Here is a 14,233-nt window from a genome sequence, read left to right as displayed (position 1 = left end):
TGGTTTACGTCTACTAACCTTCAGCAAGGCATCAATTAGGGTATCTTTCATTGGGTCAGAATGGTTTGATAACCATGGGGTATGATAAGTTGTTTTGTTTTATTTTTTTTAATACTGGAAGCAAAAGGCCAAGAAACTCATTATTTCTGGAATTTCTTCTTTTTCTCACATTTCATTTACTTTTTTTTTTAATTTTAAATTCAGACACACACACACACACACGTACACATAAGCAGAGACAAAGATAAGGAGAGAGAAGAGACAGATTTCCTGTATGCTTGTTCAATATCAAATGCCCGTAACAGCCAAGGCTGGGCCAGGCCAAAGCCAGGAGACTGGAACTCTATCAGAACTCCCATGTGGTAGCAGGGACCCAAGTATTTGAGTCATTACCTGCTGCCTCCCAGGGTGAGCCTTTTCAGGAAGCTTGAAGCAGGAGTGCAGCCAGGACTGAAATCCAGGCACTCTGATATGAGATGCAAGCATCCCAAATGTAGTCTGAATCATTTTAAGTAACACCGTGACATCAGAATCAGCCCTTAAGGTCCACACGGGGGCCTTACATTGGATACCTGTTCCACCCTATAACACTGAACAGAGTACCAAGGCCACACCCAGCACGTACCTCAGCCATTTACTGAAAGTATAAATGTCTTACAAAGACACAAATCAAAGATAAAAGCCACCAGACAATAAAAAATTACACAAATGCTGTAAAACAAAGGAAGAAACTTAAATAGGAATAAAGAAGACACTATGAGCAGCCCAAAGGAACAACCACAGCACTTTAATAGTGGAAGGTGCAGTTGAAGAGATGGAGGATATGCAAGAAATGAAATTCAGAAAATTAATCATCAGATTACTTAGAAGCAATCAAAATAGCCTGGTAATGGTACAAAAACAAATGGATAGTGTGGTGGAATGAGAAAGCCATGCCAAGATGGCCACTAGCAACAGAAACTGCCTGGCAACAGGCTGTGATTGGATGGCTTCAGAAACTGCCTGGCAACAGGCTGTGATTGGTTAGGGCATAGGCCGCCCCTTGACCAGATTGGCTGCCTTGGCTAGATAAGCTGCTGTAGCAACTGAAATAAATGAGTCTGCTGGCTGCTTGCCTCAGGCCTGCTTTCACCCGACTCCCAGGGTCTGTGTGGTGACTCCATGCCTCTTGCCCCCACCACGCTCCTCCTCTCAGAAACAAATCCACTGCAACAGGATAGACCATTGGAACAGAATAGAAACACCCAAAATCCAAGAATCTACAACCAACTTATCTTTAACAAAGGAGCTAAAATCAACCTCTGGAGCAAGGACAGTATCTTCAACAAATGTTGCTAGGAAAACTGATCACCACATACAGGACATGAAGCAAGATCCCTACCTGACACCTTTCATCAAAATCCACTCAAAATGGGCTAACGACCTAAATATATGGCCCAACACTATCAAATTATTAGAAAACATTGGGGAAATGCTTTGAGACAAGGCATAGACAAAGAGTTCTTGGAAAAGACCCCACAGAGGCACGGGTAATCAAAGCCAAAATTGACAAATGAGATTATATCAAACTGAGAAACTTTCGCACTGCAAAAGAAACAATCAGCAAGGTGAAGATGACCGACAGAATGGGAGAAATTATTTGCAAACTATACAACAAATAACGGATTAATAACCAGAATGTATAAAGATATCAAAAAACTCTAAAACAACAAAACAAACAACCCAGTGAAGAAATGGGCAAAGGACTTAAACAGACATATTTCAAAAGGAGAAACCCCAATCACCAACAGACACATGCAAAAATGCTCAGGATTGCTAGCTGTCAGAGAAACGCAGATCAAAACCACATTGAGGTTTCACCTCATCCCTGTTAGAATGGCTTTCATACAGAATCAACAAACAACAAATGTTGATGAGGCTGTGGGGAAAAAGGTACCCTAATCCACTGTTGGTGGGAATGCAAACTGGTACAGCCACTATGGAAGACAGTGTGCAGATACCTCAGAGGTCTGAATATGGACCTACCATCTCACCTAGTCATCCCACTCTTGGGAATCCACCCAAGGGAAATGAAATCAGTATATGAAAAAGATATTTGTACCTCCATGTTTATCACTGCTCAATTCACAATAGCAAAGACATGGAATCAACCTAAATATTCATCAACTGAAGATTTGATAAAGAAATTATGTGATATGTACTCCATGGAGTACTGCACACTGGTAAAAAATGAAATTTGGTCATTTTCAACAAAATGGATGAAACTGGAAAAATCATACTTAGTGAAATAAGCCAGTTGCAAAGGGACAAATTCTATATGTTCTCCCTGACCTGTGATAACTAATAGAGCACCAAAAAGGCATGTAGAAATCAAATCAACACTTTGAGAAGCAATGACTTAAAACAGCCCTTCTCTTGACTGTTGAGAACAGCTTTTTATACTATTTTTTATCTTTTCTTTTCTTTCCTTTGTAATATTTTCTTTATCTTTTTTCTTTCATATGAATCATTGAACTCTTTATTTAACATATAGTTAACCATATGTGTATAAAGCTAATTGAAAATAGATCTTAGTAAACAGTAAGAGTGAGAATAAGAAAAGAAATAGAAAGGGGGGTGGGAGTGTGGGTGGAATGGCGGGCATGTTGGGTAGACTCACCAAGATCCTAAAGTTGTAATTGAGAAATATATGAAGTTCATAACTGCAAAGCAGTATAGTCCTGCATATATTGTTATGGACTTACTTCTAAGGGTATAGTTTAACAGCTTGCCATGAGACCCCAAATTCCCTTAAGCTGCCTGGTAAAAATAGCAGCTTAAGGGTTATAGAAATCAAATGGATAGGATTAAGTGATAAAGTGACCACATAGATAGGGTCAAGTGTTAAAGTGATCATATAAATAGGACCAAGTATTTGGAAATAATAATAGAATTAAAAAGAAGTGAAGGCTCCAACATGGGAAGCAGTCCATGCAGCAGACTCATAGAATGACAACCACTTTAAGAAGCACTCTAACCTCAGAGTTAGCCCTTAAGGCATTCTGGTCTGGCTGAAAAGCCCAGGGGAAACATTTCAGACATGGGAAGAAAGGCACTCTGGCAAAAAATGTCCTACATAAAGGACCTCTGTGGGAGAGACCCCAGTGGAAAGATGTGGCCACCAAAGAAAGATGTACTTTTCTCTGAAGAGAGGAGAGAACTTCCACTTTGCTTATGGTCTTATCGAGCTAGCAGATCCAAAAGGCTTCCATAGCCAAGGCAGCTCATGTCAAGAGCTTGGGCAATCACTGATGTCATACATAAGAGTTTTATTTGTTAAATAAACAACAAGAGTCACTCTGCACTAACTTCCCATGCAGGACATCTGTCCCCAAAGAATTGTATCATGAGACTTAGCAGTCAAACTTGTTCTCAAGAATCACTTCCTTTTAGTGTATTAAAGGGAAGATATTATTATGTCTCATAAGTTATAGTTGTGTCTAAGAGATCACAAAAGATGTATCATCCTTGGGTTCTTCTTCAAAGATAATTAAGTTTCTAAAAGGAAAGAAGGGGAAGAAAGGAAGGGAAAAGAGGAAGGGGGGGAAAAGTGAAATTACCTTCAAGAAACAATAACGTTGAATAGTCCTTGTCTAGACTGTTGTGGAATAGTGTTTTTTTAGTTTTTTTTTTATTTTATTCTTTCTTTCTTTTTCTTTTTCTTTCTCAGACTAAACAGGAGAGAGGAGGAAGAGGGGTTGGAAAGTGAGTGGGAGGGCAGGTACAGTGGAAAGAATAAGTATGTTCCTAATGTTGTATTTATGAGACACATACAAACAAAAATAAATAAATAAATAGAAATAGCTGTTTTCTCTGTGTAAAGTGAAACTGAAATATGCCTATACAGAGAACTATGTAGTTATCAATTAAAGAATCCCTATAATTTGGAGGGGGAAGGAGGTGTGAATATTGTGACAAAATATTACTTTCAGGCTCACAAAGGCCTAGTGCTAGCCATCTCTCATCAGAGTTGCACCCACAGTGGTCTGACCTGGCCCCATGTGGGCGCAAAAGAGTAAGAGAGGATGGGCTTGAGAGATGGACATCTCAGACTTTAAACCCCTGTTATGCAACCTGCCAGAGTGATCCCGAAGAGTCTAAGGCATCCCTCCTGGCCCCAGCTTCCCTCTCTGTGAAGGAGGGACTGTAATTCCTACCTCACGTGGCTGCCATGTGACATAGTGAGAGCCCCTGTTAGGTACCCTGCACAGGGACAGGCAGTTAATGACACAAGTGCACACTGCTTCCCACCTTCTGCCCCATTAATTAGTGACCTGTGCTCAGTAGTGTACTTTGGAGATTTGTCACCTTTGACCTTCTCATTTCAGTGTTGGTAACTGTCTGGTACTGCTCCATCATTCATGGTTCAATTTTCATGGTTTTAGTTACTCCTGGTCTGCTATGAGCTGAAAAGACTACCTTGGTACTGTTAGGTTTGTTCTATTGTATTATCAGTTTTTGTCATTAATCTCTCACTGTGCTTAATTTATAAATTAAATATTATCAGAGGTACATATATAGGGAAAAAAACCAGAATTTATGGGATTTTGTGCTGCTTAAGGTTTTGGGTATCCACTGGAGGTCTGGGAAGCTGTCCCCTGTGGGTAAGATGGCTATTGTACCAAATGTTCTTCCGCTTTACATGGCAGACACTAATGAAAAGCTCAGGAACAAATTCATAATGCCATTTCTCTGGTTTCTAAATCATGTGATTCAGCCATTGTAGGGTTGCCCATTAAAGGCTCTAGGACATATAAAAATACTTGTACTCTACGCTCATGTAATCTTTCTGACAGAAATATTTTGTTGATGTGAAGTCTTTCTTCTGCTCATTATCTCCCACAAGACGTTTCATTTTGATTCTCTTCTTGCCCTTTGCTCATATAACTTGCTTGTCTAGTAGGAATTTCCTTCCTTTCCCATTTAGGGAATCTCACCAAACCATCTTTCAATTTGCAACTCACATCTTGCTTCCTTTAGCAAGCTCTCCCTAGTACTGCACGTGGAGTGACCTTAAGTTCCCCGTGTTCCCACAATGCTTAGTCTCTTTATTGCTTGCTTGACATTTCACATTTGCTGTCTTCTGTTAAATTGGAAGAGTGTGGCACAACACCTCTGGCCTAGGTATCTGCAGCTCCGAGTCACAGGGTGTCAGTCAATCATGGTAACCTCTGTTCCCTTGTCTGTAAAATCCAGGTAAGGGCACGCCTGGGGGTTGTTGTGACAACCAAAGAAATGTTACAACACTTTACGAGCAATAAAACAGTATATGAGGGGAGGCACTGTTACCATTACAGCCACATATGTTTTAATGTTTTCTTCCAAAATACCCAGCACAGCATTCAGGATGTGTATAACATCAATAAAATGAACGAAAGAATCAACGAGGGACCCCAAGACCTTGAGTTCCGGAGCTGGTTCTGCTAGCTGTATGACCTTTGACCTGGCACCTGAATTCTACTCCCTTTTTTTTGTAAAATGAGAGAGTTTGTCTCCAGCTCAATGTATCATGACTCTTGAGTGCACATTGGGAATACCAGGGGAGCTTTTAAAAAAAATGCAGATGCCTGAGTTTCACCTCAAATCATTCCAGATTCTCTGGGTGTGAGGCTCATGCAAAGGTACAAAATCTTTTGTTTCAAATCTGGAAAGAGCAGACTTAGAGAAAATGGGAAATACAAAACAAAAACCTTTTTTTCTCCCGAACCATTTAGAGTAAGTGGCCTACCCAATGATCCATCACCCCTGAATACTCTGGTTGGGATTTCCTATGAATAAAGACATTCTCCTACCGTTATGCAACTTAGCCATCAAAATCAGATAACTCAAGATCAGATTCAAGCAAAAATGTCTCTTGTAAACTGACCCCGTTTGGAATCACCCCTTGTTTTTGGTTGTCATGTTCTTCCGTCTGTTTTAGACGGGAATAGCTCCTTAGCCTTCCTGGACTTTTATGACCTGGCTGCTTTGAAGACTGCAGGCCATTTATGTTGTAGAATATCCTTCAGTTTGGATTTGTCTGCTGTTTCATCATGTGTGGTTTCAGGTGATGCCTGTGTGACAATGGAGTCACAGAAACCATGCTGGCTCTTCCTCTCCAGGTGCACAATTTCAATCTGTCCTATGACTGAAGAGTTTCTTCTTGGTGGCTGGATTAGGACAAGGTCAACCACCCTTTCCAGGTATAAATCAAACCATTTCCTCTTTATCATTCATTAATATTTTGTGGGGAGGTGCTATGAAGCTATGCAATGTCTCATACCTTATCAAATCTCAAATGAATCACTTAATATGTTTACAGCTGTATATTTTCCTGATTTTTTATTTTATTTGGTGAGTTTTAGTCTATTACTACAATTATTTTTTCTGATACTCAAATTGCACCCAGTGTGACCAGTGGGAGTCCTGCCAAGCTGGCTTATGTATCCTTTTCACATATGCCCATCATCTTTGAGTGCTTTCCGTTTGCTGGCACCACCAGACGGTCCAGACTTCTCTGGGAGTTCTCCTACCTTGACCCTGGAACTCAGTGATTTCTCCACACAGTTCTGCCTCCCATTGAGAATGGTGTTGGAAGCCCCACTCAATATGCAAAGTGTGCTCATTGCTGTGGGGGCGGGGTGACTCCTAGACCCTCCCAGTGGATAGAGTTAGGACATGTATGATGTATAAACATGTAACTACACTTTGATATCCATGCTTATTACTATTTCTAGCTATATAATTCAAAACCATGACTTCATATTAATTCTAATCCTAATCTAATATTACATGATTTTTCAGTTTTCCCCTTTCAATATCTGTAACTCTGTCTCATCATCAGGGGCTTATGATTTTGAGACAAATACATTCAAAGAAAATCTTCCTGAGATTTTCTTCATTTTCATAGCCTGCCAAACTAAAAAAAATATTAAATGAGATACTTTTTTGGACTCTATTATATTAAGTTTCTTTTAAAAACAGACATGAGGGTACTTTAAAAAGGTCATGGAAAATAGACTGAAAAATAAATCTATTTTGGTGCAAAATGTTTTGAAATCCAAGCATAGGTTTTTTTTGAATAATGCTCATTTTTTCATGAATTTTTTTGAAGACCCCTCATATGGATAGATTTCAAAAGTTTTTGCATGAAGTGAGCTTATCTTTTAATTCCATTTCCCTCAAATGTTGGAAGTTTCCTTGTACACATTCAAATCCAAGCACAATTTTTTTAAAGATTTATCTATTTTTATTTGAAAGTCAGAGTTACACAGAGAGGAGAGAGAGAGAGAGATATCTTCCATCTGATGGTTCACTCCCCAATTGGCATCAACGGCTCGAGCTGCACCGATCTGAAGCCAGGAGCCAGGAACTTCCCCCGGGTCTCCCACGCGGGTGCAGGTGCCCAAGGACTTGGGCCATCTTCTACTGCTTTCCCAGGCCATAGCAGAGAGCTGGATGGGAAGAGGAGCAGCGGGGACTAGAACTGGTGCCCATATGAGATGCCGGTGCTTCAGACTAGAGCATTAACCCACTACACCACAGTGCCAGCCCCTAGGCACAATTTTTTAAGCTAAGACATCTTAATATTGTTTTTAGACAGGTTTATGGAACTCTGCCAACCTTTACAGTCATTGCAATCCAAGTATTGCTTTAATAGAGTGATTTTGCAAAAAAAGCGGTAGCCTGCATTTTTATTTTTATTTTTTTCAAGGATTTTTATTTATTTATCTGACAGATAGAGTTAGACAGTGAGAGAGACAGAAAGAAAGGTCTTCCTTCTGTTGGTTCATTCTCCAGATGGCCACCACAATGGCGAGAGCTGCGCCGATCCAAAGCCAGGAGCCAGGTGCTTCTTCCTGGTCTCTCAAGTGGGTACAGGGGCCCAAGCACTTGGGCCATCCTCTAGTGCTATCCCAGGCCATAGCAGAGAGCTGGACTGGAAGAGGAGCAACCGGGACTAGAACTGGTGCCCATATGGGATGCCTGCGCTGCAGGTGGAGGATTAACCTAGTGCGCCACGCTGCCGGCCCCAGCCTGCATTTTTAAAATCAGAAACAGAGAGCATAAAATTATTTGCCTTGGGGCTGGCATTGTGGTGTAGCAGGTAAAGCTGCCATCTGCAGTGCCAGCATCCCATATGGCCACTGGTTCGAGTCCTAGGTGCTCCACTTCTAATCCAGTTCTCTGCTATGGCCTGGAAAAGCAGTGGAAGATAGCCCAGGTCCTTGGGCCCCTGCACCAATGTGGGAGACCTGGAAGAAGCTCCTGGCTCCTGATTTTGGATTGGCGCAACTCCAGCCATTGCAGCCATTTAGGGAGTGAACCAGCAGATGGAAGACCCCTCTCTCTCTCTGCCTCTCCTTCTCTCTCTGTATCACTCTGAATTTCAAATAAATAAATAAATCTTTAAGAAAATAATTGCCTCTTGTTTGGTGTAGTGGAGTGGAATTCCCTCTGTGGAATGGGAAAAACTGTGTATTCAGCAGTCCTTGGCAAGTGCATGTTGCTCTGTGCTGGAGCACTTGTTACCTGATGGGCTCCCAGAGGTGGGATCCTTGGTGTTGATAAAGTGTGCATCAGTCACAACTGAGCAGAGGCAGCTACTGTGGATGGAGGCAGTTCCTATCATGTATGTTGTATTTGACCTTGAATGAACTTCTAATGAATATTTCCTTTCCCCAGAAGATTGCATTTCCATCCTGAGATATCATATGTGTGGTTCAATATATACCATGATCCATAATGTTATATAAAGTGATCCAGGTTGATCTAAATATTGATATTTTCTGGTGAAGTGAGTACAAAATAACTTTGGGACATTGTATTACCAATGAAAAATTTAATTAAAGATGAAAATAAAAGAATTCTCAAGAGAGGGAGGAGATATATAGGATGGCACATACTCACTCAGACCTACCTCCAATGGTGGAACTAGAAATGTGCCAGGGGATTTCAACTCAACCTTACCAAGGAGGCAGGTACCAATGCCAGCACACTTGGTAAGTGATAAGTATAAATACATAACCGATCAAAAAGATAGGGTAAGTGTCGAAGAGATTACACAAATAAGACCAGTGTAAGCAAATAATGAAGGATAGAATCAAAAGGGAGAGAATGATCCTGCAGGGGAAGCAGGACACACAGCAGACTCATAGAATGGCAAACGCCCAAAACAGCACTCCTGCCTCAGAATCAACCCTTGGGACATTCGGATCTGATTAAAAGGTCCATGAGACTCTCACAGGCATGGAAAGCCACGACACAGTGGCAAAAAACAATCTAAATGAAAAATCCTGGTGAACAAGACCCCAGCAGAAGGATCAGGCCATCAAGGAGAGAGGCGCCTTTCTCTGAAGGGAGGAAGGAACCTCCACTGTGACACGGCCTTGACTAAACAAATTCAGAGTTGGTGAACTCAAGGGGCTTCCATAGCCTAAACAGCTCATAGCAAGAGTCTCGGGTGATTGCTGACATCATAAATAAGAGTGCCAATTGTTAAATCAACAACGGGAGTCACTGGGTTCATGCTCCCCACGTAGGATCTCTGTCCTTAATGTGTTTAACTATGAAACTCAAAAACAACACTACTAGTCAAACAATACCATATACCTGGTTTGGTTGTGTGAGTGCAGCCTGTTGAAATCCTCACTTAATATATACTAAGTTGATCTTCAGCATATGAAGGTGATTGAAAATGAAACGTGATGAAGGGCAGGATGGGAGAGGGAGTGGGAGAGGGGAGGGCCATGGGAGGGAGGGAGGTTGGGGGGGGGAGGAAGCCACAACAATACAAAAGTTGCATTTTATATTCTACTTAAAACTATTGGTTGAACTCTGTAACTAATACACAATTACTCTTAGGTGTTTAATGCTATAACTAGTACTCAAATAGTACTTTACACTTTATGTTTCTGTGTGGGAGCAAAAGTGGAAATCTTTACTTAATATACGCTAAATTGATCTTCTGTATATAAAGATAATTGAAAATTAATCTTGATGTGAAGGGAAGGGGAGAGGGAGTGGGAGAGGGGAGCATTGTGGGTGGGAGGGAAGTTACGGAGGGGAGGAAGCTATTGTAATCCATAAGCTGTACTTTGGAAATTTATGCTCATTAAATTAAAAAAAAAAGAATTCTCTTATTCAACTCTTTGAAACTGTCATGATCATCAATATTTTCCTGGAGTGCCAATTTCAATGCATTCTTTGTACCTTAGTAACTCCATTTCTCTTACTGCTATACGTGTAAGTGACCAGTGTGTGTCATTTTGGCCTTACCACATCATACTGCTGCTTCACAGACCATTTAGTCATTAGGACACATATCACATAGGTGTATTCCTATGTAAACAATCATTGCTTTCTAGAAGAGATGTATTAGTTTATGTATTTTAAAGGCAGAGGGAGAGGAGAGGGAGAGGGAAAGGAAGAGGGAGAGAGGGAGAGAGGGAGAGAAGGAGAGAGGGAGAGAGGGATAGAGAGAAAGTCTGCTGGTTCACTTCCCAAATGGCCAGAACAGCAAGGTGTGGGCCAATCCAAAGTGAGAAGCTAGGAACTCCATGCTGGTGGCAGGGACCCAAGAACCTGGGCCACCTTCTGTTGGTTTCCCAGGCACATTAGGAGGAAGCTGGATTGGAAGCAGGGCAGCTAGGGCTTGAACCAACGCTTTGATATGGGATGCCAGCATTATAGGTGGCGGCTTAACCCACTGCACCACAATTCTGGAACCAAACAATTACTGCATTAACTACAATGTGTTGGATGGGCCTTGAGTCGTCCATTACTAACGCATTGTGGCGTTCAGTCAACCCAGAAATAGCTGATCTGCGCGCTTTCAACTTTTCCTATGGTGGAATTCAGCAATCCTACAATACCTCTCTGATAGCTCTACTCAAAACTTTCCTTCTTTTTTTTTAAAGATTTATTTATTTATTTAAAAGGCAGAGTTACAGAGAAAAGGAGAGACAGAGAAAATTTTCCTTTTTACAGACTGAAGCCTAATAACATAAATACAATTTTATTTTTAGATCTTAATGTAGGTTAGTATTGAATGACAAGATTCTAAAATATCTATAAATTATATGATTAGGTTGGCATAATCTATTGGATGTGATAAGAGATTGGAATAAATTCCAAGAGATTATCAGACACAAGGAGTAGCACGAGGCTATAAATGAACAACTTTCCAAGAGATGGGACTGTTGAGGACTTAATGAATTTTAGCTAATAATCAGAAAACGTAGAAAAGACTGTTTTATAAAATGAAAGGATGAGAGTAGAACTTTCACTAAAAGAAAAGTATTTACTAAAAATGAAACCAAGGGCATGCATTTATCCTGTTGTTAAAGACATTAGGTTAACTTTATCCCACATTGGAATGCACCGGCTGAACTCCTGGCTCTGGGTCCTGACTTCAGCTTCCTGCTAAAACAGACACTGGGAGGCAGCAAGCCTGGCTTAAGTGTCTGGGTCTCTGCCACTCACTTGGGCGTCTTGGAGTAAACTCCCAACTCCTGGCTTCCGCTTGGCACAGTCCTGAACATTGTGAGTATTTTGAGGAGTGAACCAGTAGAAGGGAATGCTCGCTCTCTCACTTTCTTTCTCTCTTCCTTACAAATAAATAAATAAAAATTAAAGAAAAAAAGAAAAAAATGTTACTCATGAAGAGTACTTTTATGTACAAATCATACCTTGTTTGAATTTAAAATATGTTCAAAGCAGCTTATATTTCTAACAAGTTGGTTGATTGATATAAATTACACCGAATTAAACTGCTTTGACTCCCTTAATAGTGAGACTAAAATGAAGAGAGCCAATTCATATGTTTTTAGAAACTTCTAGCAATGCATTTGAAACAAGGTCATTCTATCCAGACAAGACAACATTCCACTTGAGAGGTCACTAAAAAAAATTATACATTTATTTCCAAATATTTCAGGATCCTAGGGCCTATTCTTTCTCTAAAGATATTTTCTGACCCATTGAGAAAACAGAATGCAGAGAAAAAAGCTTTGTTTATACTAAAAATCTCTTTTTGGGGGAATAAAACCAGTTAAACTGAGAGCATTGCATCATGCCCAGCGCATCTCCCCTTGGGTGCATCTATAACTGACAACAGAGTGCCATCCGCAGCCTCCAACAGATGCCCAACAGAGGGGCTCCAGGCCTTAACCTCCCTCTGGTCTCTTGTGTTAATGAGGACTCTTGATGCAGTTTAAGGCACACTAGTGAGCAGCTCTAAATCAGAGCTGATTCTGTAGAAGGAAAAGTTTACAATGGGTACCGAGGCCAGTCAGTTAGAATTCCAGATGTGAGGCCCGTAGCCTGCCTCTGACCACCTTCCATTTCTGCACTCCACAGCTGGTCCATGTAAATGTGCCATATTGCCGCCCATCTGCTCAGAGAGTGCACAGTGGCACCTCTCTCTGTGACAGTGGACCGTTTTATTGAATGCTATAAATATTGAAATTCATAGGCATGAAGCAGCAGATTTTTAATGTTACTTAGAGAGACATTTGGAGCCACAACCTTTGGCAGAAGCACACACTGTTAGCAGCTCAGTACACTGTGCACCATTTGGTTCAGACTCATGAACAACTTTTCCAGGGATTTCATGGCTCTCCAATCCCAGGTAAAATGGAGTACAGACCCTAAGGGATGGTATTTAGTGTGAATGTCACCCTGCATACACTGTGCATTGGGGAAATGGACTTGCCAGCCCTGTGCTGTGTTAAACCATATGTTAATGTTTTTATACTCAGAAAAGATTAGATCAGGGACCAATAAGGTTTCAAAACTACAAATAATAGGCTAACCATTGTGAGACGTGAAGCGGTCCTTGCACGGATTTTTATCCAAAGTCTCTGCAATTTTGTTTTTGAAATGGCAAGGCTATATTTTGTTATAGGAAACCAGCTTATCCATATTTTATAAGCTAATATGTGCAAATTTTGTACCAGAGAGTAAACATCCCCATTAATTTGAAATTACTGGCATGTGATTTGGAAAAGAAACAGAAAATTGGTGTGTGGTGTTTTGCCCCTCTTGTCCAAATTACTGAGCAAACTTTGAGGCCAAAAGGAAGTATTAAACCAGGACCCGGAATGCCAAATATGCAGGTTGTCTATGTGACTTTATTTCTGGGGTAATGGTCTTTGCCCTTAATGAATAGTGAGACAAGACAAAGCTGTTTAAGACAAAGAACGGACATGGTCCTACTTTTTCTTGAGTTCCACTGTTGTGGAAATGCCAAAGAAACAGAAAATGCCCTAGCGACTGTCAGGGATTGAACGACAGAAGCGAATCCTTCATTTACGACAGTAAGTCATTGGAAAAGGACCTTATAGCGCTCCCGGTTTGGCATTTGTTTGCATCAGAGCTGTTAGCAAAAGCTGATGCGACAACTATTAAAAAATAAAATACTTCTTCTGCCTAATTGACGTAAAGAATTGAAAATGCTTGCAGTCCAAACTGAATTTCAATTATTCTTCTGGCACGAACTTTTCTCAAGACTGCGATGCTTTTTAGCTTAGCTTCATTACCATTTTCCAACGGCTCTGTGGTCTTTGTATCTTTTTTAATAGGAACTTGCATCTTTATGAGTGAAGTTGTAACAATCCAACAATGAGCTGTGTCATTGCACAAACATTTCCCTGAGTTCCCAATCAGCAGAGTTATGTAAGGTGGCAGGTTAATAAATGCGACACGCTGAAATCATTTGTACCAGATTATCTCTCCTTCCAAACTCTGACAGATGCTAAGTCCAGCTGGTAAAAGAAGTTTATAGGCGAGTTGGATCTGGGGTCTTCACACACTCCACAATGTTGGCTACCAATGCTTGTTTTAATGAGTCACGGATTGCCTGTTTATCTTCTGCTCCCTGCTGTTTCTGCATTTTCTCTTCCAGAACAATCCTAGAAACACATGCTGCTACAGACGCTGGAGCAATGTGTGTAGACATTTGAGCCAAATTATTATAAAGAACTCTTTCTTCTCTGATATTAAAAAAAGGAGCGAGAATTGCACATTGCCTAGCAAATCGTTATCTCAGATGTTCACTGTGACATGCTCAATATGGCCTACCAGAAAAAGTTGGAGACATTTGAAACCTTAACAACTACACAAAATGACACTGTAATTGGCGGGTTTTGTTGTTCATGTTCTGGCTCAGCTAAAACTGCTCTAAACACTTTGTTTAATGATGTTACATTATGAC

The sequence above is a fragment of the Oryctolagus cuniculus genome, chromosome 5 (assembly GCF_964237555.1).
Source record: "Oryctolagus cuniculus chromosome 5, mOryCun1.1, whole genome shotgun sequence".
In the NCBI taxonomy this organism is placed as follows: domain Eukaryota; kingdom Metazoa; phylum Chordata; class Mammalia; order Lagomorpha; family Leporidae; genus Oryctolagus; species Oryctolagus cuniculus.
Note: the sequence above shows the minus strand (reverse complement) of the source record.